This window comes from Arachis stenosperma, chromosome 6 (assembly GCF_014773155.1).
Source record: "Arachis stenosperma cultivar V10309 chromosome 6, arast.V10309.gnm1.PFL2, whole genome shotgun sequence".
In the NCBI taxonomy this organism is placed as follows: domain Eukaryota; kingdom Viridiplantae; phylum Streptophyta; class Magnoliopsida; order Fabales; family Fabaceae; genus Arachis; species Arachis stenosperma.
This window is the reverse complement of record NC_080382.1, coordinates 69720339-69737919: the sequence shown is the minus strand read 5'-3', so window position 1 is coordinate 69737919 and position 17581 is coordinate 69720339. Positions and strand designations below refer to the sequence as shown.

The 17581-nt window shown below is 48.4% G+C and overlaps 43 non-coding genes and 2 pseudogenes across 43 annotated transcripts; all 45 read right to left on the bottom strand.

Moving 5' to 3' along the window:
• Window positions 1-37: 37 nt before the first annotated feature.
• On the bottom strand, window positions 38-156 carry LOC130938856 (5S ribosomal RNA). Its single transcript, XR_009069999.1, has one exon. It is a non-coding gene; the product is annotated as a 5S ribosomal RNA (ribosomal RNA).
• A 183-nt stretch (window positions 157-339) lies between these two features.
• Window positions 340-458, bottom strand: LOC130937735 (5S ribosomal RNA). The gene has a single exon (XR_009068938.1). It is a non-coding gene; the product is annotated as a 5S ribosomal RNA (ribosomal RNA).
• A 185-nt stretch (window positions 459-643) lies between these two features.
• On the bottom strand, window positions 644-762 carry LOC130938821 (5S ribosomal RNA). The gene has a single exon (XR_009069966.1). It is a non-coding gene; the product is annotated as a 5S ribosomal RNA (ribosomal RNA).
• Window positions 763-947: 185 nt separating this feature from the next.
• Window positions 948-1066, bottom strand: LOC130938866 (5S ribosomal RNA). Its single transcript, XR_009070008.1, has one exon. It is a non-coding gene; the product is annotated as a 5S ribosomal RNA (ribosomal RNA).
• Window positions 1067-1248: 182 nt separating this feature from the next.
• LOC130938755 (5S ribosomal RNA) lies at window positions 1249-1367 on the bottom strand. The gene has a single exon (XR_009069904.1). It is a non-coding gene; the product is annotated as a 5S ribosomal RNA (ribosomal RNA).
• Window positions 1368-1549: 182 nt separating this feature from the next.
• On the bottom strand, window positions 1550-1668 carry LOC130938753 (5S ribosomal RNA). The gene has a single exon (XR_009069902.1). It is a non-coding gene; the product is annotated as a 5S ribosomal RNA (ribosomal RNA).
• Window positions 1669-1852: 184 nt separating this feature from the next.
• LOC130938780 (5S ribosomal RNA) lies at window positions 1853-1971 on the bottom strand. Its single transcript, XR_009069928.1, has one exon. It is a non-coding gene; the product is annotated as a 5S ribosomal RNA (ribosomal RNA).
• Window positions 1972-2154: 183 nt separating this feature from the next.
• Window positions 2155-2273, bottom strand: LOC130937133 (5S ribosomal RNA). Its single transcript, XR_009068365.1, has one exon. It is a non-coding gene; the product is annotated as a 5S ribosomal RNA (ribosomal RNA).
• A 182-nt stretch (window positions 2274-2455) lies between these two features.
• Window positions 2456-2574, bottom strand: LOC130939030 (5S ribosomal RNA). Its single transcript, XR_009070163.1, has one exon. It is a non-coding gene; the product is annotated as a 5S ribosomal RNA (ribosomal RNA).
• Window positions 2575-2754: 180 nt separating this feature from the next.
• LOC130937722 (5S ribosomal RNA) lies at window positions 2755-2873 on the bottom strand. Its single transcript, XR_009068926.1, has one exon. It is a non-coding gene; the product is annotated as a 5S ribosomal RNA (ribosomal RNA).
• Window positions 2874-3060: 187 nt separating this feature from the next.
• LOC130939026 (5S ribosomal RNA) lies at window positions 3061-3178 on the bottom strand. The gene has a single exon (XR_009070159.1). It is a non-coding gene; the product is annotated as a 5S ribosomal RNA (ribosomal RNA).
• Window positions 3179-3361: 183 nt separating this feature from the next.
• On the bottom strand, window positions 3362-3480 carry LOC130938808 (5S ribosomal RNA). Its single transcript, XR_009069954.1, has one exon. It is a non-coding gene; the product is annotated as a 5S ribosomal RNA (ribosomal RNA).
• A 184-nt stretch (window positions 3481-3664) lies between these two features.
• On the bottom strand, window positions 3665-3783 carry LOC130938902 (5S ribosomal RNA). The gene has a single exon (XR_009070042.1). It is a non-coding gene; the product is annotated as a 5S ribosomal RNA (ribosomal RNA).
• A 185-nt stretch (window positions 3784-3968) lies between these two features.
• LOC130939038 (5S ribosomal RNA) lies at window positions 3969-4087 on the bottom strand. Its single transcript, XR_009070170.1, has one exon. It is a non-coding gene; the product is annotated as a 5S ribosomal RNA (ribosomal RNA).
• Window positions 4088-4275: 188 nt separating this feature from the next.
• LOC130938043 (5S ribosomal RNA) lies at window positions 4276-4394 on the bottom strand. Its single transcript, XR_009069226.1, has one exon. It is a non-coding gene; the product is annotated as a 5S ribosomal RNA (ribosomal RNA).
• Window positions 4395-4578: 184 nt separating this feature from the next.
• On the bottom strand, window positions 4579-4697 carry LOC130936908 (5S ribosomal RNA). The gene has a single exon (XR_009068221.1). It is a non-coding gene; the product is annotated as a 5S ribosomal RNA (ribosomal RNA).
• A 187-nt stretch (window positions 4698-4884) lies between these two features.
• Window positions 4885-5003, bottom strand: LOC130938731 (5S ribosomal RNA). The gene has a single exon (XR_009069882.1). It is a non-coding gene; the product is annotated as a 5S ribosomal RNA (ribosomal RNA).
• Window positions 5004-5188: 185 nt separating this feature from the next.
• LOC130936881 (5S ribosomal RNA) lies at window positions 5189-5306 on the bottom strand. Its single transcript, XR_009068196.1, has one exon. It is a non-coding gene; the product is annotated as a 5S ribosomal RNA (ribosomal RNA).
• A 183-nt stretch (window positions 5307-5489) lies between these two features.
• On the bottom strand, window positions 5490-5608 carry LOC130938763 (5S ribosomal RNA). Its single transcript, XR_009069912.1, has one exon. It is a non-coding gene; the product is annotated as a 5S ribosomal RNA (ribosomal RNA).
• Window positions 5609-5792: 184 nt separating this feature from the next.
• On the bottom strand, window positions 5793-5911 carry LOC130936907 (5S ribosomal RNA). The gene has a single exon (XR_009068220.1). It is a non-coding gene; the product is annotated as a 5S ribosomal RNA (ribosomal RNA).
• Window positions 5912-6096: 185 nt separating this feature from the next.
• Window positions 6097-6215, bottom strand: LOC130938730 (5S ribosomal RNA). Its single transcript, XR_009069881.1, has one exon. It is a non-coding gene; the product is annotated as a 5S ribosomal RNA (ribosomal RNA).
• A 183-nt stretch (window positions 6216-6398) lies between these two features.
• Window positions 6399-6517, bottom strand: LOC130936930 (5S ribosomal RNA; annotated as a pseudogene).
• A 188-nt stretch (window positions 6518-6705) lies between these two features.
• LOC130938729 (5S ribosomal RNA) lies at window positions 6706-6824 on the bottom strand. Its single transcript, XR_009069880.1, has one exon. It is a non-coding gene; the product is annotated as a 5S ribosomal RNA (ribosomal RNA).
• Window positions 6825-7010: 186 nt separating this feature from the next.
• Window positions 7011-7128, bottom strand: LOC130936880 (5S ribosomal RNA). Its single transcript, XR_009068195.1, has one exon. It is a non-coding gene; the product is annotated as a 5S ribosomal RNA (ribosomal RNA).
• Window positions 7129-7310: 182 nt separating this feature from the next.
• LOC130938762 (5S ribosomal RNA) lies at window positions 7311-7429 on the bottom strand. The gene has a single exon (XR_009069911.1). It is a non-coding gene; the product is annotated as a 5S ribosomal RNA (ribosomal RNA).
• A 183-nt stretch (window positions 7430-7612) lies between these two features.
• On the bottom strand, window positions 7613-7731 carry LOC130938803 (5S ribosomal RNA). The gene has a single exon (XR_009069949.1). It is a non-coding gene; the product is annotated as a 5S ribosomal RNA (ribosomal RNA).
• Window positions 7732-7914: 183 nt separating this feature from the next.
• Window positions 7915-8033, bottom strand: LOC130937264 (5S ribosomal RNA). Its single transcript, XR_009068488.1, has one exon. It is a non-coding gene; the product is annotated as a 5S ribosomal RNA (ribosomal RNA).
• A 184-nt stretch (window positions 8034-8217) lies between these two features.
• Window positions 8218-8336, bottom strand: LOC130936879 (5S ribosomal RNA). Its single transcript, XR_009068194.1, has one exon. It is a non-coding gene; the product is annotated as a 5S ribosomal RNA (ribosomal RNA).
• Window positions 8337-8521: 185 nt separating this feature from the next.
• Window positions 8522-8640, bottom strand: LOC130938777 (5S ribosomal RNA). Its single transcript, XR_009069925.1, has one exon. It is a non-coding gene; the product is annotated as a 5S ribosomal RNA (ribosomal RNA).
• A 184-nt stretch (window positions 8641-8824) lies between these two features.
• Window positions 8825-8943, bottom strand: LOC130938878 (5S ribosomal RNA). Its single transcript, XR_009070020.1, has one exon. It is a non-coding gene; the product is annotated as a 5S ribosomal RNA (ribosomal RNA).
• A 185-nt stretch (window positions 8944-9128) lies between these two features.
• Window positions 9129-9247, bottom strand: LOC130937794 (5S ribosomal RNA). Its single transcript, XR_009068993.1, has one exon. It is a non-coding gene; the product is annotated as a 5S ribosomal RNA (ribosomal RNA).
• A 186-nt stretch (window positions 9248-9433) lies between these two features.
• Window positions 9434-9552, bottom strand: LOC130938847 (5S ribosomal RNA). The gene has a single exon (XR_009069991.1). It is a non-coding gene; the product is annotated as a 5S ribosomal RNA (ribosomal RNA).
• A 182-nt stretch (window positions 9553-9734) lies between these two features.
• On the bottom strand, window positions 9735-9853 carry LOC130939006 (5S ribosomal RNA). Its single transcript, XR_009070140.1, has one exon. It is a non-coding gene; the product is annotated as a 5S ribosomal RNA (ribosomal RNA).
• A 184-nt stretch (window positions 9854-10037) lies between these two features.
• Window positions 10038-10156, bottom strand: LOC130938739 (5S ribosomal RNA). Its single transcript, XR_009069889.1, has one exon. It is a non-coding gene; the product is annotated as a 5S ribosomal RNA (ribosomal RNA).
• Window positions 10157-10347: 191 nt separating this feature from the next.
• LOC130938759 (5S ribosomal RNA) lies at window positions 10348-10466 on the bottom strand. The gene has a single exon (XR_009069908.1). It is a non-coding gene; the product is annotated as a 5S ribosomal RNA (ribosomal RNA).
• Window positions 10467-10650: 184 nt separating this feature from the next.
• LOC130937227 (5S ribosomal RNA) lies at window positions 10651-10769 on the bottom strand. Its single transcript, XR_009068454.1, has one exon. It is a non-coding gene; the product is annotated as a 5S ribosomal RNA (ribosomal RNA).
• A 184-nt stretch (window positions 10770-10953) lies between these two features.
• On the bottom strand, window positions 10954-11072 carry LOC130938713 (5S ribosomal RNA). The gene has a single exon (XR_009069865.1). It is a non-coding gene; the product is annotated as a 5S ribosomal RNA (ribosomal RNA).
• A 183-nt stretch (window positions 11073-11255) lies between these two features.
• LOC130938854 (5S ribosomal RNA) lies at window positions 11256-11374 on the bottom strand. The gene has a single exon (XR_009069997.1). It is a non-coding gene; the product is annotated as a 5S ribosomal RNA (ribosomal RNA).
• Window positions 11375-11558: 184 nt separating this feature from the next.
• LOC130938593 (5S ribosomal RNA) lies at window positions 11559-11677 on the bottom strand. The gene has a single exon (XR_009069752.1). It is a non-coding gene; the product is annotated as a 5S ribosomal RNA (ribosomal RNA).
• Window positions 11678-11867: 190 nt separating this feature from the next.
• LOC130938007 (5S ribosomal RNA) lies at window positions 11868-11986 on the bottom strand. Its single transcript, XR_009069192.1, has one exon. It is a non-coding gene; the product is annotated as a 5S ribosomal RNA (ribosomal RNA).
• A 188-nt stretch (window positions 11987-12174) lies between these two features.
• On the bottom strand, window positions 12175-12293 carry LOC130938706 (5S ribosomal RNA). Its single transcript, XR_009069858.1, has one exon. It is a non-coding gene; the product is annotated as a 5S ribosomal RNA (ribosomal RNA).
• A 186-nt stretch (window positions 12294-12479) lies between these two features.
• On the bottom strand, window positions 12480-12598 carry LOC130938945 (5S ribosomal RNA). Its single transcript, XR_009070082.1, has one exon. It is a non-coding gene; the product is annotated as a 5S ribosomal RNA (ribosomal RNA).
• A 185-nt stretch (window positions 12599-12783) lies between these two features.
• On the bottom strand, window positions 12784-12902 carry LOC130937628 (5S ribosomal RNA). The gene has a single exon (XR_009068838.1). It is a non-coding gene; the product is annotated as a 5S ribosomal RNA (ribosomal RNA).
• A 186-nt stretch (window positions 12903-13088) lies between these two features.
• On the bottom strand, window positions 13089-13207 carry LOC130938728 (5S ribosomal RNA). Its single transcript, XR_009069879.1, has one exon. It is a non-coding gene; the product is annotated as a 5S ribosomal RNA (ribosomal RNA).
• Window positions 13208-13393: 186 nt separating this feature from the next.
• Window positions 13394-13548, bottom strand: LOC130936913 (5S ribosomal RNA; annotated as a pseudogene).
• Between the last annotated feature and the right edge of the window lie 4033 nt (window positions 13549-17581).

The window sequence follows — 17581 nt, the reverse complement described above, 5'->3', positions numbered from 1 at the left end:
AGAGAATGAGGGTCGGCACGACGTAAAAAAAAAAAAAGAGGTGCAACACGAGGACTTCGCAGGAGGTCACCCATCCTAGTGCTACTCTCGTCCAAGCACGCTTAACTGCGGAGTTCTGATGGGATCCGGTAGATTAGTGCTGGTATGATCGCACCTATTATAGTTCGCACACACAATTTTCTTAACCATGCGGCGCGAGAGAGTATAACACTATCCGCGAAGCCTGGCGGGTACTGTAGGTGCCTGCCGAGGATGAGGCCATTGCGGCTCGCCCTTAGGTGTCCTACTCGGGATAGCGTCATTTAGAGAATGAGGGTCGGCACGACGTAAAAAAAAAAAGAGGTGCAACACGAGGACTTCCCAAGAGGTCACCCATCCTAGTACTACTCTCGCCCAAGCACGCTTACCTGCGGAGTTCTGATGGGATCCGGCGCATTAGTGCTGGTATGATCGCACCTATTATAGTTCGCACACACAATTTTCTTAACCATGCGGCGCGAGAGAGTATAACACTATCCGCGAAGCCTTGCGGGTACTGTAGGTGCCTGCCGAGGATGAGGCCATTGCGGCTGGCACTTAGGTGTCCTACTCGGGATAGTGTCATTTAGAGAATGAGGGTCGGCACGACGTAAAAAAAAAAAAAGAGGTGCAATACGAGGACTTCCCAGGAGGTCACCCATCCTAGTTCTATTCTCGCCCAAGCACGCTTAACTGCGAAGTTCTGATGGGATCCGGCGCATTAGTGCTGGTATGATCGCACCTATTATAGTTCGCACACACAATTTTCTTAACCATGCGGCGCGAGAGAGTAGAACACTATCCGCGAAGCCTTGCGGGTACTGTAGGTGCCTGCCGAGGATGAGGCCATTGCGGCTCGCACTTAAGTGGCCTACTCGGGATAGCATCATTTAGAGAATGAGAGGCGGCACGACGTAAAAAAAAAAAAAGAGGTGCAACACGAGGACTTCCCAGGAGGACACCCATCCTAGTACTACTCTCGCCCAAGCACGCTTAACTACGGAGTTCTGATGGGATCCGGTGCATTAGTGCTGGTATGATCGCACCTATTATAGTTCGCACACACAATTTTCTTAACCATGCAGCGCGAGAGAGCATAACACTATTCGCGAAGCCTTGCGGGTACTGTAGGTGCCTGCCGAGGATGAGACCATTGCGGCTCGATCTTAGGTGGCCTACTCGGGATAGCATCATTTAGAGAATGAGAGTCGGCACGACGTGAAAAAAAAAGAGGTGCAACACGAGGACTTCCGAGGAGGTCACCCATCCTAGTACTACTCTCGCCCAAGCACGCTTAACTGCGAAGTTCTGATGGGATCCGCTGCATTAGTGCTGGTATGATCGCACCTATTATAGTTCGCACACACAATTTTCTTAACCATGCGGCGCGAGAGAGCATAACACTATCCGCGAAGCCTTGCGGGTACTGTAGGTGCCTGCCGAGGATGAGACCATTGCGGCTCGATCTTAGGTGGCCTACTCGGGATAGCATCATTTAGAGAATGAGAGTCGGCACGACGTGAAAAAAAAAGAGGTGCAACACGAGGACTTCCGAGGAGGTCACCCATCCTAGTACTACTCTCGCCCAAGCACGCTTAACTGCGAAGTTCTGATGGGATCCGCTGCATTAGTGCTGGTATGATCGCACCTATTATAGTTCGCACACACAATTTTCTTAACCATGCGGCGCGAGAGAGTATAACACTATCCGCGAAGCCTGGCGGGTACTGTAGGTGCCTGCCGAGGATGAGGCCATTGCGGCTCGCCCTTAGGTGTCCTACTCGGGATAGCGTCATTTAGAGAATGAGGGTCGGCACGACGTAAAAAAAAAAAAGAGGTGCAACACGAGGACTTCCCAAGAGGTCACCAATCCTAGTACTACTCTCGCCCAAGCACGCTTACCTGCGGAGTTCTGATGGGATCCGGCGCATTAGTGCTGGTATGATCGCACCTATTATAGTTCGCACACACAATTTTCTTAACCATGCGGCGCGAGAGAGTATAACACTATCCGCGAAGCCTTGCGGGTACTGTAGGTGCCTGCCGAGGATGAGGCCAATGCGGCTCGCCCTTAGGTGTCCTACTCGGGATAGCGTCATTTAGAGAATGAGGGTCGGCACGACGTAAAAAAAAAAAGAGGTGCAACACGAGGACTTCCCAAGAGGTCACCCATCCTAGTACTACTCTCGCCCAAGCACGCTTAACTGCGGAGTTCTGATGGGATCTGGTGCATTAGTGCTGGTATGATCGCACCTATTATAGTTCGCACACACAATTTTCTTAACCATGCGGCGCGAGAGAGCATAACACTATCCGCGAAGCCTTGCGGGTACTGTAGGTGTCTGCCGAGGATGAGGCCATTGCGGCTCGCCCTTAGGTGGCCTACTCGGGATAGCATCATTTAGAGAATGAGAGTCGGCACGACGTAAAAAAAAAAGAGGTGCAACACGAGGACTTCCCAGGAGGTCACCTATCCTAGTTCAACTCTCGCCCAAGCACGCTTAACTGCGAAGTTCTAATGGGATCCGGTGCACTAATGCTGGTATGATCGCACCTATTATAGTTCGCACACACAATTTTCTTAACCATGCGGCGCGAGAGAGCATAACACTATCCGCGAAGCCTTGCGGGTATTGTAGGTGCCTGCCGAGGATGAGGCCACTGCGGCTCGCCCTTATGTGGCCTACTCGGGATAGCATCATTTAGAGAATGAGAGTCGGCACGACGTAAAAAAAAAAGGTGCAACACGAGGACTTCCCAGGAGGTTCCCCATCCTAGTACTACTCTCGCCCAAGCACGCTTAACTGCGGAGTTCTGATGGGATCCGGCGCGTTAGTGCTGGTATGATCGCACCTATTATAGTTCGCACACACAATTTTCTTAACCATGCGGCACGAGAGAGCATAACACTATCCGCGAAGCCTTGCGGGTACTGTAGGTGCCTGCCGAGAATGAGGCCAGTGCGGCTCGCCCTTAGGTGGCCTACTCGGGATAGCATCATTTAGAGAATGAGAGTCGGCATGACGTAAAAAAAAAAAAAAAGAGGTGCAACACGAGGATTTCCCAGGAGGTCACCCATCCTAGTACTACTCTCGCCCAAGCACGCTTTATGCGGAGTTCTGATGGGATCCGGTGCATTAGTGTTGGTATGATCGCATCTATTATAGTTCGCACACACAATTTTCTTAACCATGCGGCGCGAGAGAGTATAACACTATCCGCAAAGCCTGGCGGGTACTGTAGGTGCCTGCCGAGGATGAGGCCATTGCGGCTCGCCCTTAGGTGTCCTACTCGGGATAGCGTCATTTAGAGAATGAGGGTCAGCACGACGTAAAAAAAAAAAGAGGTGCAACAAGAGGACTTCCCAAGAGGTCACCCATCCTAGTACTACTCTCGCCCAAGCACGCTTAACTGCGGAGTTCTGATGGGATCCGCCGCATTAGTGCTGGTATGATCGCACCTATTATATTTCACACGCACAATTTTCTTAACCATGCGGCGCGAGAGAGTATAACACTATCCGCGAAGCCTTGCGGGTACTGTAGGAGCCTGCCGAGGATGAGGCCATTGCGGCTCGCCCTTAGGTGTCCTACTCGGGATAGCGTCATTTAGAGAATGAGGGTCGGCACGACGTAAAAAAAAAAAAGAGGTGCAACACGAGGACTTCCCAGGAGGTCACCCATCCTAGTACTACTCTCGCCCAAGCACGCTTAACTGCAGAGTTCTGATGGGATCCGGTGCATTAGTGCTGGTATGATCGCACCTATTATGTTCGCACACACAATTTTCTTAACCATGCGGCGCGAGAGAGTATAACACTATCCGCGAAGCCTTGCGGGTACTGTAGGTGCCTGCCGAGGATGAGGCCATTGCGGCTCGCACTTAGGTGTCCTACTCGGGATAGCGTCATTTAAAGAATGAGGGTCGGCACGACGTAAAAAAAAAAAAAAGAGGTGCAATACAAGGACTTCCCAGGAGGTCACCCATCCTAGTTCAACTCTCGCCCATGCACGCTTAACTGCGAAGTTCTGATGGGTTCCGGTGCATTAGTGCTGGTATGATCGCCCCTATTATAGTTCGCACACACAATTTTCTTAACCATGCGGCGCGAGAGAGCATAACACTATACGCGAAGCCTTGCGGGTACTATAGGTGCCTGCCGAGGATGAGGCCATTGCGGCTCGCCCTTAGGTGGCCTACTCGGGATAGCATCATTTAGAGAATGAGAGTCGGCACGACGTAAAAAAAAAAAAAAAAGAGGTGCAACACGAGGACTTCCCAGGAGGTCACCCATCCTAGTACTACTCTCGCCCAAGCACGCTTAACTGCGGAGTTCTGATGGGATCCGGTACATTAGTGCTGGTATGATCGTACCTATTATAGTTCGCACACACAATTTTCTTAACCATGCGGCACGAGAGAGTATAACACTATCCGCGAAGCCTTGCGGGTACTGTAGGTGCCTGCCGAGGATGAGGCCATTGCGGCTCGCACTTAGGTGTCCTACTCGGGATAGCGTCATTTAAAGAATGAGGGACGGCACGACGTAAAAAAAAAAAAGTGGTGCAATACAAGGACTTCCCAAGAGGTCACCCATCCTAGTTCAACTCTCGCCCATGCACACTTAACTGCGAAGTTCTGATGGGTTCCGGTGCATTAGTGCTGGTATGATCGCCCCTATTATAGTTCGCACACACAATTTTCTTAACCATGCGGCGCGAGAGAGCATAACACTATACGCGAAGCCTTGCGGGTACTGTAGGTGCCTGCCGAGGATGAGGCCATTGCGGCTCGCCCTTAGGTGGCCTACTTGGGATAGCATCATTTAGAGAATGAGAGTCGGCACGACGTAAAAAAAAAAAAAAAGAGGTGCAACACGAGGACTTCCCAGGAGGTCACCCATCCTAGTACTACTCTCGCCCAAGCACGCTTATCTGCGGAGTTCTGATGGGATCCGGTACATTAGTGCTGGTATGATCGTACCTATTATAGTTCGCACACACAATTTTCTTAACCATGCGGCACGAGAGAGTATAACACTATCCGCGAAGCCTTGCGGGTACTGTAGGTGCCTGCCGAGAATGAGGCCACTGCGGCTCGCCCTTAGGTGGCCTACTCGGATAGCATCATTTAGAGAATGAGAGTCGGCACGACGTAAAAAAAAAAAAAAGAGGTGCAACACGAGGATTTTCCAGGAGGTCACCCATCCTAGTACTACTCTTGCCCAAGCACGCTTTATGCGGAGTTCTGATGGGATCCGGTGCATTAGTGCTGGTATGATCGCATCTATTATAGTTCGCACACACAATTTTCTTAACCATGCGGCGCGAGAGAGTATAACACTATCCGCGAAGCCTAGCGGGTTCTGTAGGTGCCTGCCGAGGATGAGGCCATTGCGGCTCGCCCTTAGGTTTCCTACTCGGGATAGCGTCATTTAAAGAATGAGGGTCGGCACGACGTAAAAAAAAAAAGAGGTGCAACACGAGGACTTCCCAAGAGGTCACCCATCCTAGTACTACTCTCGCCCAAGCACGCTTAACTGTGGAGTTCTGATGGGATCCGACGCATTAGTGCTGGTATGAACGCACCTATTATATTTCGCACACACAATTTTCTTAACCATGCGGCGCGAGAAAGTATAACACTATCCGCGAAGCCTTGCGGGTACTGTAGGTGCCTGCCGAGGATGAGGCCATTGCGGCTCGCACTTAGGTGTCCTACTCGGGATAGCGTCATTTAAAGAATGAGGGACGGCACGACGTAAAAAAAAAAAAGTGGTGCAATACAAGGACTTCCCAAGAGGTCACCCATCCTAGTTCAACTCTCGCCCATGCACACTTAACTGCGAAGTTCTGATGGGTTCCGGTGCATTAGTGCTGGTATGATCGCCCCTATTATAGTTCGCACACACAATTTTCTTAACCATGCGGCGCGAGAGAGCATAACACTATACGCGAAGCCTTGCGGGTACTATAGGTGCCTGCCGAGGATGAGGCCATTGCGGCTCGCCCTTAGGTGGCCTACTCGGGATAGCATCATTTAGAGAATGAGAGTCGGCACGACGTAAAAAAAAAAAAAGAGGTGCAACACGAGGACTTCCCAGGAGGTCACCCATCCTAGTACTACTCTCGCCCAAGCACGCTTATCTGCGGAGTTCTGATGGGATCCGGTACATTAGTGCTGGTATGATCGTACCTATTATAGTTCGCACACACAATTTTCTTAACCATGCGGCACGAGAGAGTATAACACTATCCGCGAAGCCTTGCGGGTACTGTAGGTGCCTGCCGAGGATGAGGCCATTGCGGCTCGCACTTAGGTGTCCTACTCGGGATAGCGTCATTTAAAGAATGAGGGACGGCACGACGTAAAAAAAAAAAGTTGTGCAATACAAGGACTTCCCAAGAGGTCACCCATCCTAGTTCAACTCTCGCCCATGCACACTTAACTGCGAAGTTCTGATGGGTTCCGGTGCATTAGTGCTGGTATGATCGCCCCTATTATAGTTCGCACACACAATTTTCTTAACCATGCGGCGCGAGAGAGCATAACACTATACGCGAAGCCTTGCGGGTACTGTAGGTGCCTGCCGAGGATGAGGCCATTGCGGCTCGCCCTTAGGTGGCCTACTTGGGATAGCATCATTTAGAGAATGAGAGTCGGCACGACGTAAAAAAAAAAAAAAAAGAGGTGCAACACGAGGACTTCCCAGGAGGTCACCCATCCTAGTACTACTCTCGCCCAAGCACGCTTATCTGCGGAGTTCTGATGGGATCCGGTACATTAGTGCTGGTATGATCGTACCTATTATAGTTCGCACACACAATTTTCTTAACCATGCGGCACGAGAGAGTATAACACTATCCGCGAAGCCTTGCGGGTACTGTAGGTGCCTGCCGAGAATGAGGCCACTGCGACTCGCCCTTAGGTGGCCTACTCGGATAGCATCATTTAGAGAATGAGAGTCGGCACGACGTAAAAAAAAAAAAAAAGAGGTGCAACACGAGGATTTTCCAGGAGGTCACCCATCCTAGTACTACTCTTGCCCAAGCACGCTTTATGCGGAGTTCTGATGGGATCCGGTGCATTAGTGCTGGTATGATCGCATCTATTATAGTTCGCACACACAATTTTCTTAACCATGCGGCGCGAGAGAGTATAACACTATCCGCGAAGCCTAGCGGGTTCTGTAGGTGCCTGCCGAGGATGAGGCCATTGCGGCTCGCCCTTAGGTTTCCTACTCGGGATAGCGTCATTTAAAGAATGAGGGTCGGCACGACGTAAAAAAAAAAGAGGTGCAACACGAGGACTTCCCAAGAGGTCACCCATCCTAGTACTACTCTCGCCCAAGCACGCTTAACTGTGGAGTTCTGATGGGATCCGACGCATTAGTGCTGGTATGAACGCACCTATTATATTTCGCACACACAATTTTCTTAACCATGCGGCGCGAGAAAGTATAACACTATCCGCGAAGCCTTGCGGGTACTGTAGGTGCCTGCCGAGGATGAGGCCATTGCGTCTCGCACTTAGGTGTCCTACTCGGGATAGCGTCTTTTAGAGAATGAGGGTCGGCACGACGTAAAAAAAAAAAGAGGTGCAATACGAGGACTTCCCTGGAGGTCACCCATCCTAGTTCTACTCTCGCCCAAGCACGCTTAACTACGAAGTTCTGATGGGATCCGGTGCATTAGTGCTGGTATGATCGCACCTATTATAGTTCGCACACACAATTTTCTTAACCATGCGGCGCGAGAGAGTAGAACACTATCCGCGAAGCCTTGCGGGTACTGTAGGTGCCTGCCGAGGATGAGGCCATTGCGGCCCGCCCTTAGGTGGCCTACTCGGGATAGCATCATTTAGAGAATGAGAGGTGGCACGACGTAAAAAAAAAAAGAGGTGCAACACGAGGACTTCCCAGGAGGACACCCATCCTAGTACTACTCTCGCCCAAGCACGCTTAACTGCGGAGTTCTGATGGGATCCAGTGCATTAGTGCTGGTATGATCGCACCTATTATAGTTCGCACACACAATTTTCTTAACCATGCGGCGCGAGAGAGTATAACACTATCCGCGAAGCCTTGCGGGTACTGTAGGTGCCTGCCGAGGATGAGGCCATTGCGGCTCGCACTTAGGTGTCCTACTCGGGATAGCGTCATTTAGAGAATGAGGGTCGGCACGACGTAAAAAAAAAAAAGAGGTGCAATACAAGGACTTCCCAGGAGGTCACCCATCCTAGTTCAACACTCGCCCAAGCACGCTTAACTGCGAGGTTCTGATGGGTTCCGGTGCATTAGTGCTGGTATGATCGCACCTATTATAGTTCGCACACACAATTTTCTTAACCATGCGGCGCGAGAGAGCATAACACTATCCGCGAAGCCTTGCGGGTACTGTAGGTGCCTGCCGAGGATGAGGCCATTGCGGATCGCCCTTAGGTGGCCTACTCGAGATAGCATCATTTAGAGAATGAGAGTCGGCACGACGTAAAAAAAAAAAAAGAGGTGCAACACGAGGACTTCCCAGAAGGTCACCCATCCTAGTACTACTCTCGCCCAAGCGCGCTTAATTGCGGAGTTCTGATGGGATCCGGTACATTAGTGCTGGTATGATCGTACCTATTATAGTTCGCACACACAATTTTCTTAACCATGCGGCAAGAGAGAGTATAACACTATCCGCGAAGCCTTGCGGGTACTGTATGTGCCTGCCGAGGATGAGGCCATTGCGGCTCGCCCTTAGGTGTCCTACTCGGGATAGCGTCATTTAGAGAATGAGGGTCGGCACGACGTAAAAAAAAAAAAGAGGTGCAACACGAGGACTTCCCAGGAGGTCACCCATCCTAGTACTACTCTCGCCCAAGCACGCTTAACTGCGGAGTTCTGATGGGATCCGGTGCATTAGTGCTAGTATGATCGCACCTATTATAGTTCGCACACACAATTTTCTTAACCATGCGGCACTAGAGAGTATAACACTATCCGCGAAACCTTGCGGGTACTGTAGGTGCCTGCCGAGTATGAGGCCATTGCGGCTCGCCCTTAGGTGTCCTACTCGGGACAGCGTCATTTAGAGAATGAGTGTCGGCACGACGTAAAAAAAAAAAAAGAGGCACAACACGAGGACTTCCCAGGAGGTCACCCATCCTAGTACTACTCTCGCCCAAGCACGCTTAGCTGCGGAGTTCTGATGGGATCCGGTGCATTAGTGCTGGTATGATCGCACCTATTATAGTTCGCACACTAAATTTTCTTAACCATGCGGCGCGAGAGAGCATAACACTATCCGCGAAGCCTTGCGGGTACTGTAGGTGCCTGCCGAGGATGAGGCCAATGCGGCTCGCCCTTAGGTGTCATACTCGGGATAGCGTCATTTAAAGAATGAGGGTCGGCACGACGTAAAAAAAAACAAAAGAGGCACAACACGAGGACTTCCCAGGAGGTCACTCATCCTAGTACTACTCTCGTCCAAGCACGCTTAACTGCGGAGTTCTGATGGGATCCGGTGCATTAGTGCTGGTATGATCGCACCAATAATAGATCGCACACACAATTTTCTTAACCATGCGGCGCGAGAGAGCATAACACTATCCGCGAAGCCTTGCGGGTATTGTAGGTGCCTGCCGAGGATGAGGCCACTACGGCTCGCCCTTAGGTGGCCTACTCGGGATAGCATCATTTAGAGAATGAGAGTCGGCACGACGTAGAAAAAAAAGAGGTGCAACACGAGGACTTCGCCGGAGGTCACCCATCCTAGTTCTACTCTCGCCCAAGCACGCTTAACTGCAGAATTCTGATGGGATCCGGTACATTAGTGCTGGTATGATCGCACCTATTATAGTTCGCACACACAATTTTCTTAACCATGCGGCGCGAGAGAGTATAACACTATCCGCGAAGCCTTGCGGGTACTGTATGTGCCTGCCGAGGATGAGGCCATTGCAGCTCTCCCTTAGGTGTCCTACTCGGGATAGCGTCATTTAGAGAATGAGGGTCGGCACGACGTAAAAAAAAAAAAGAGTTGCAACACGAGGACTTCCCAGGAGGTCACCCATCCTAGTACTACTCTCGCCCAAGCACGCTTAACTGCGGAGTTCTGATGGGATCCGGTGCACTAGTGCTGGTATGATCTCACCTATTATAGTTCGCACACACAATTTTCTTAACCATGCGGCACGAGAGAGTCTAACACTATCCGCGAAGCCTTGCGGGTACTGTATGTGCCTGCCGAGGATGAGGCCATTGCGGCTAGCCCTTAGGTGTCCTACTCGGGATAGCCTTCTTTAGAGAATGAGGGTCGGCACGACGTAAAAAAAAAAAAAAAAAAAGAGGTGCAACACGAGGACTTCGCAGGAGGTCACCCATCCTAGTACTACTCTCGTCCAAGCACGCTTGACTGCGGAGTTCTGATGGGATCCGGTAGATTAGTGCTGGTATGATCGCACCTATTATAGTTCGCACACACAATTTTCTTAACCATGCGGCGCGAGAGAGTATAACACTATCCGCGAAGCCTGGCGGGTACTGTAGGTGCCTGCCGAGGATGAGGCCATTGCGGCTCGCCCTTAGGTGTCCTACTCGGGATAGCGTCATTTAGAGAATGAGGGTCGGCACGACGTAAAAAAAAAAAAGAGGTGCAACACGAGGACTTCCCAAGAGGTCACCCATCCTAGTACTACTCTCGCCCAAGCACGCTTACCTGCGGAGTTCAGATGGGATCCGGTGCATTAGTGCTGGTATGATCGCACCTATTATAGTTCGCACACACAATTTTCTTAACCATGCGGCGCGAGAGAGTATAACACTATCCGCGAAGCCTTGCGGGTACTGTAGGTGCCTGCCGAGGATGAGGCCATTGCGGCTGGCACTTAGGTGTCCTACTCGGGATAGCGTCATTTAGAGAATGAGGGTCGGCACGACGTAAAAAAAAAAAAGAGGTGCAATACGAGGACTTCCCAGGAGGTCACCCATCCTAGTACTACTCTCGCCCAAGCACGCTTAACTGCGAAGTTCTGATGGGATCCGGCGCATTAGTGTTGGTATGATCGCACCTAATATAGTTCGCACACACAATTTTCTTAACCATGCGGCGCGAGAGAGTAGAACACTATCCGCGAAGCCTTGCGGGTACTGTTGGTGCCTGCCGAGGATGAGGCCATTGCGGCTCGCCCTTAGGTGGCCTACTCGGGATAGCATCATTTAGAGAATGAGAGGCGGCACGACGTAAAAAAAAAAAGAGGTGCAACACGAGGACTTCCCAGGAGGACACCCATCCTAGTACTACTCTCGCCCAAGCACGCTTAACTACGGAGTTCTGATGGGATCCGGTGCATTAGTGCTGGTATGATCGCACCTATTATAGTTCGCATACACAATTTTCTTAACCATGCGGCGCGAGAGAGCATAACACTATCCGTGAAGCCTTGCGGGTATTGTAGGTGCCTGCCGAGGATGAGACCATTGCGGCTCGACCTTAGGTGGCCTACTCGGGATAGCATCATTTAGAGAATGAGAGTCAGCACGACGTTAAAAAAAAAAAGAGGTGCAACACGAGGACTTCCGAGGAGGTCACCCATCCTAGTACTACTTTCGCCCAAGCACGCTTAACTGCGGAGTTCTGATGGGATCCGGCGCATTAGTGCTGGTATGATCGCACCTATTATAGTTCGCACACACAATTTTCTTAACCATGCGGCGCGAGAGAGTATAACACTATCCGCGAAGCCTTGCGGGTATTGTAGGTGCCTGCCGAGGATGAGGCCACTGCGGCTCGCCCTTAGGTGGCCTACTCGGGATAGCATCATTTAGAGAATGAGAGTCGGCACGACGTAAAAAAAAAAAAAAAAAAGAGGTGCAACACGAGGACTTCCGAGGAGGTCACCCATCCTAGTACTACTCTCGCCCAAGCACGCTTAACTGCGGAGTTCTGATAGGATCCGGTGCATTAGTGCTGGTATGATCGCACCTATTATAGTTCGCACACACAATTTTCTTAACAATGCGGCACGAGAGATTATAACACTATCCGCTAAGCCTTGCGGGTAATGTGGGTGCCTTCCGAGCATGTGGCCATTGCGGCTCGCCCTTAATTGTCCTACTCGGGACAGCGTCATTTAGAGAATGAGGGTCGGCACGATGTAAAAAAAAAAAAAAAAGAGGTGCAACACGAGGACTTCCCAGGAGGTCACCCATCCTAGTACTACTCATGCCCAAGCACGCTTAACTACGGAGTTTTGATGGGATCCGGTGCATTAGTGCTGGTATGATCGCACCTATTATATTTCGCACACACAATTTTCTTAACCATATGGCGCGGGAGAGCATAACACTATCCGCGAAGCCTTGCGGGTACTGTAGGTGCCTGCCGAGGATGAGGCCATTGCGGCTCGCCCTTAGGTGGCCTACTCGGGATAGCATCATTTAGAGAATGAGAGTCGGCACGACGTAAAAAAAAAAAAAAGAGGTGCAACACGAGGACTTCCCAGGAGGTCACCTATCCTAGTTCAACTCTCGCCCAAGCACGCTTAACTGCGAAGTTCTAATGGGATCCGGTGCATTAGTGCTGGTATGATCGCACCTATTATAGTTCGCACACACATTTTTCTTAACCATGCGGCGCGAGAGAGCATAACACTATCCGCGAAGCCTTGCGGGTACTGTAGGTGCCTGCCGAGGATGAGGCCATTGCGGCTCGCCCTTAGGTGTCCTACTCGGGATAGCATCATTTATAGAATGAGAGTCGGCAAGACGTAAAAAAAAAAAAAGAGGTACAACACGAGGACTTCCCAGGAGGTCACCCATCCTAGTACTACTCTCGCCCAAGCACGCTTAACTGCGGAGTTCTGATGGGATCCGGTGCATTAGTGCTGGCATGATCGCACCTATTATATTTCGCACACACAATTTTCTTAACCATGCGGCACGAGAGAGTATAACACTATCGATGAAGCCTTGCGGGTACTGTAGGTGCCTGCCGAGGATGAGGCCATTGCGGCTCACCCTTAGGTGTCCTACTCGGGATAGCGTCATTTAGAGATTGAGGGTCGGCACGACGTAAAAAAAAAAAAAAGAGGTGCAACACGAGGACTTCCTAGGAGGTCACCCATCCTTGTACTACTCTCGCCCAAGCACACTTAACTGCGGAGTTCTGATGGGATCCGGTGCATTAGTGCTGGCATGATCGCACCTATTATAGTTCGCACACACAATTTTCTTAACCATGCGGCACGAGAGAGTATAACACTATCCGCGAAGCCTTGCGGGTACTGTAGGTGCCTGCCGAGCATGAGGCCATTGCGGCTCTCCCTTAGGTGTCCTACTCGGGACAGCGTCATTTAGAGAGTGAGGGTCGACACGACGTAAAAAAAAAAAAAAGAGGCACAACACGAGGACATCCCAGGAGGTCACCCATCCTAGTACTACTCTCGCCCAAGCACGCTTAACTGCTCCTAGTACTACTCTCGCCCAAGCACGCTTAACTGCGGAGTTCTGATGGGATCCGATGCATTAGTGCTGGTATGATCGCACCTATTATAGTTCGCACACACAATTTTCTTAACCATTCGGCGCGAGAGAGTATAACACTATCCGCGAAGCCTTGCGGGTACTGTTGGTGCCTGCCGAGGATGAGGCCAATGCGGCTCGCCCTTAGGTGTCCTACTCGGGATAGCGTCATTTAGAGAATGAGGGTCGGCACGACGTAAAAAAAAAAAAGAGGCACAACACGAGGACTTCTGGTGCACGAATTTGTGATTCGCACAACTAACCAGCAAGTGCACTGGGTCGTCCAAGTAATACCTTACGTGAGTAAGGGTCGATCCCACGGAGATTATTGGCTTGAAGCAATCAATGTTTATTTTATTAATCTTAGTCAGGAGGCCAATAGGATTAAAAGTGAAATTACCAGATTTGATTATAAAAATAAAAGAGAATAACAGTGTTACTTGTTGTGCAGTAATGAGAAATATGTTGGAGTTTTGGAGATGCTTTGTCCTTTGACTTCAACTCTTCCTTGAAATCCTTCAACACACGCAAGGCTCCTTCCATGGCAAGCTCTATGTAGGGTGTCACCGTTGTCAATGGCTACTTCCCATCCTCTCAGTGAAAACGTTCCTATGCTCTGTCACAGCACGGCTAATCATCTGTCGGTTCTCAATCAGGTTGGAATAGAATCCATTGATTCTTTTGCGTCTGTCACTAACGCCCAGCCCTCAGGAGTTTGAAGCACGTCACAGTCATTCAATCCCGGAATCCTACTCGGAATACCACAGACAAGGTTTAGACTTTCCGGATTCTCATGAATGCCGCCATCAATCCGGCTTATACCACGAAGATTCTGATTAAGGAATCTAAGAGATATTCATTCAATCTGATGTAGAACGGAGGTGGTTGTCAGGCACACGTTCATGGATTGAGGAAGGTGATGAGTATCACGGATCATCACCTTCTTCACAATTAAGCGCGAATAAACATCTTAGATAAGAACAAGCGTGTTTGAATGGAAAACAAAGGAATTGTATTAAATCATCGAGACGCCGCAGAGCTCCTCACCCCCAACAATGGAGTTTAGAGACTCATGCCGTCACAAAGTATGTAATTCAGATCTGAAAATGTCATGAGGTACAAGAAATGTCTGTAAAAGTTGTTTAAATAGTAAACTAGTAACCTAAGTTTACAGAAAATGAATAAACTAAGATAATTGGTGCAGAAATCCACTTCTGGGGCCCACTTGGTGTGTGCTGGGGCTGAGATTAAAGCTATCCACGAGTAGAGGCCTTTCTTGGCGTTAAACTCCAGGTTATGACGTGTTTTGGGCGTTCAACTCCGGATCATGACGTTTTTCTGGCGTTTAACTCCAGACAGCAACATGTACTTGGCGTTCAACGCCAAGTTACGTCGTTTATTCTCGTGCAAAGTATGGACTATTATATATTGCTGGAAAGCCCTGGATGTCTACCTTCCAACGCTGTTAAGAGCGTGCCAATTGGACTCCTGTAGCTCCAGAAAATCCATTTCGAGTGTAGGGAGGTCAGGATCCAACAGCATCAGCAGTCCTTTTTCAGCCTCGGTCAGATTTTTGCTCAGCTTCCTCAATTTCAGCCAGAAAATACCTGAAATCACAGAAAAATACACACACTCATAGTAAAGTCCAGAAATATGATTTTTGCTTAAAAACTAATAAAATTCTATTAAAAACTAATTAAAACATACTAAAATCTACATGAAATTACCCCCAAAAAGCGTATAAAATATCCGCTCATCACAACACCAAACTTAAACTGTTGCTTGTCCTCAAGCAACTAGATAAATAAAATATGATGAAAAGAAATTAAGAAACAATAATATCTCAGAGTTTCAAGTGAAGCTCATATTCTAATTAGATGAGCGGGACTAGTAGCTTTTTGCTTCTGAACAGTTTTGGCATCTCACTTTATCCTTTGAAATTCAGAATGGTTGGCATCCATAGGAACTCAGAATTCAGATAGTATTATTGATTCTCCTAGTTTAGTATGTTGATTCTTGAACACAGCTACTATATGAGTCTTGGCCGTGGCCCTAAGCACTTTGTTTTTCCAGTATTACCACCGGATACATAAATGCCACAGACACATGACTGGGTGAACCTTTTCAGATTGTGACTCAGCTTTGCTAGAGTCCCCAGTTAGAGGTGTCCAGAGCTCTTAAGCACACTCTTTTTGCTTTGGATCACGACTTTAACCACTCAGTCTCAAGCTTTTCACTTGGACCTGCATGCCACAAGCACATGGTTAGGGACAGCTTGATTTAGCCGCTTAGGCCTGGAATTACTTCCTTGGGCCCTCCTATCCATTGATGCTCAAAGCCTTGGATCCTTTTTTTTTTTTACCCTTGCCTTTTGGTTTTAAGGGCTATTGGCTTTTTCTTCTTGCTTTTTTTCTTTCTTTCTTTTTTTTTTTTTTTTTCACTGCTTTTTCTTGCTTCAAGAATCAATTTCATGATTTTTCAGATCATCAATAACATTTCTCTTGTTCATCATTCTTTCAGGAGCCAACAATTTTAACATTCATAAAATTCAATATCAAAAATGTGCACTGTTCAAGCATTCATTCAGAAGACAAAAAGTATTGCCACCACATATAAATAATTAGAATTTTTCTTATTAAGAACTCGAAAAAAAATTATTGCCTCTTTATTCTAAAAATCTACTATTTTATTCATGTTTGATGATGATGAGAAAAATAATTTATAACTTAATTGAAAATAAAATCAAAATAGATATGCTAATTACTACTACTCCTATATAACTTCTAAGGTAAAATCCTATAATAATACTATCACAGAGTTAAAGCTAGAATTAGAACTTAACAACCTGTATTTTGGGAAGTGGATGTTCCTCTAGTCTGTGGGGTGCCTTCAAGAATTAATTTCTGACGCTTTAGCTCCCTTAAGTTCACATCCTTGCTCTTCCTGTTCCCTTAGGTGCCATGATCTTGATGAGTTTTAGCTCTCCTCCCCACCATCCTGGCGTTAAACGCCCAACTGCTGCATGGTTTGGGCGTTTAACGCCCAAATGTTGCTTCTCCTGGGCGTTCAACGCCCAGCTGATGCATCTTTCTGGCGTTGAACGCCAGGAAGTCCTTTGTTACTGGGCATTTTTCTAAATGCCCAGGATGCTGTCAATCTGGCGTTAAACGCCCAGAAGGTGCTTCTTTCTGGCGTTTAACGCCCAGAAGATGCTCCTTTCTGGCGTTTAACGCCCAGAAGGCTACCCTTACTGGCGTTGAACGCCCAGTGGGTGCTTCTTTTGGGCGTTCAACGCCCAAAATGTTTTTTACTGGCTTTTTCACGCCAGTGAGCTTCCAATTTCCCTTATAACTCTGTGAATCCAACCAATTGCTATTTTACCTTGAAGATACCTTGACATATACCTGTAAAAATCAATTAAATACGAATAAAATTAAATTTTGTGATTGGCTGGGTTGCCTCCCAGCAAGCGCTTCTTTAATGTCATTAGCTGGACTATTACTGAGTTTTAATCAAGTCTCAGTTTTGAGCATTCTTGCTCAAAATTGCCTTCAAGATAATGTTTGACTCTTTGTCCATTAACAATGAACTTTTTGTTAGAGTCATTATCCTGAAGCTCTATGTATCCATATGGTGATACGTTTGTAATGACATATGGACCTTTCCACCTGGATTTTAATTTCCTGGGGAATAATTTGAGCCTAGAATTAAATAGCAGAACTTTCTGCCCTGGCTCAAAGACTCTGGATGACAATTTCTTATCATGCCATCTTTTCGCTTTCTCTTTGTAAATCTTTGCATTTTCGAAAGCATTGAGTCTAAATTCCTCTAGCTCATTTAACTGGAGCAATCGTTTTTCTCCGGCTAACTTGGCATCAAGGTTTAGGAATCTGGTTGCCCAATAGGCCTTGTGTTCCAGTTCCACTGGCAAGTGACATGCCTTTCCATACACAAGCTGGTATGGAGAGGTCCCTATAGGGGTCTTGAATGCTGTTCTGTATGCCCACAGAGCATCATCCAAGCTTCTTGCCCAATCCCTTCTATGGTTAATTACAGTCC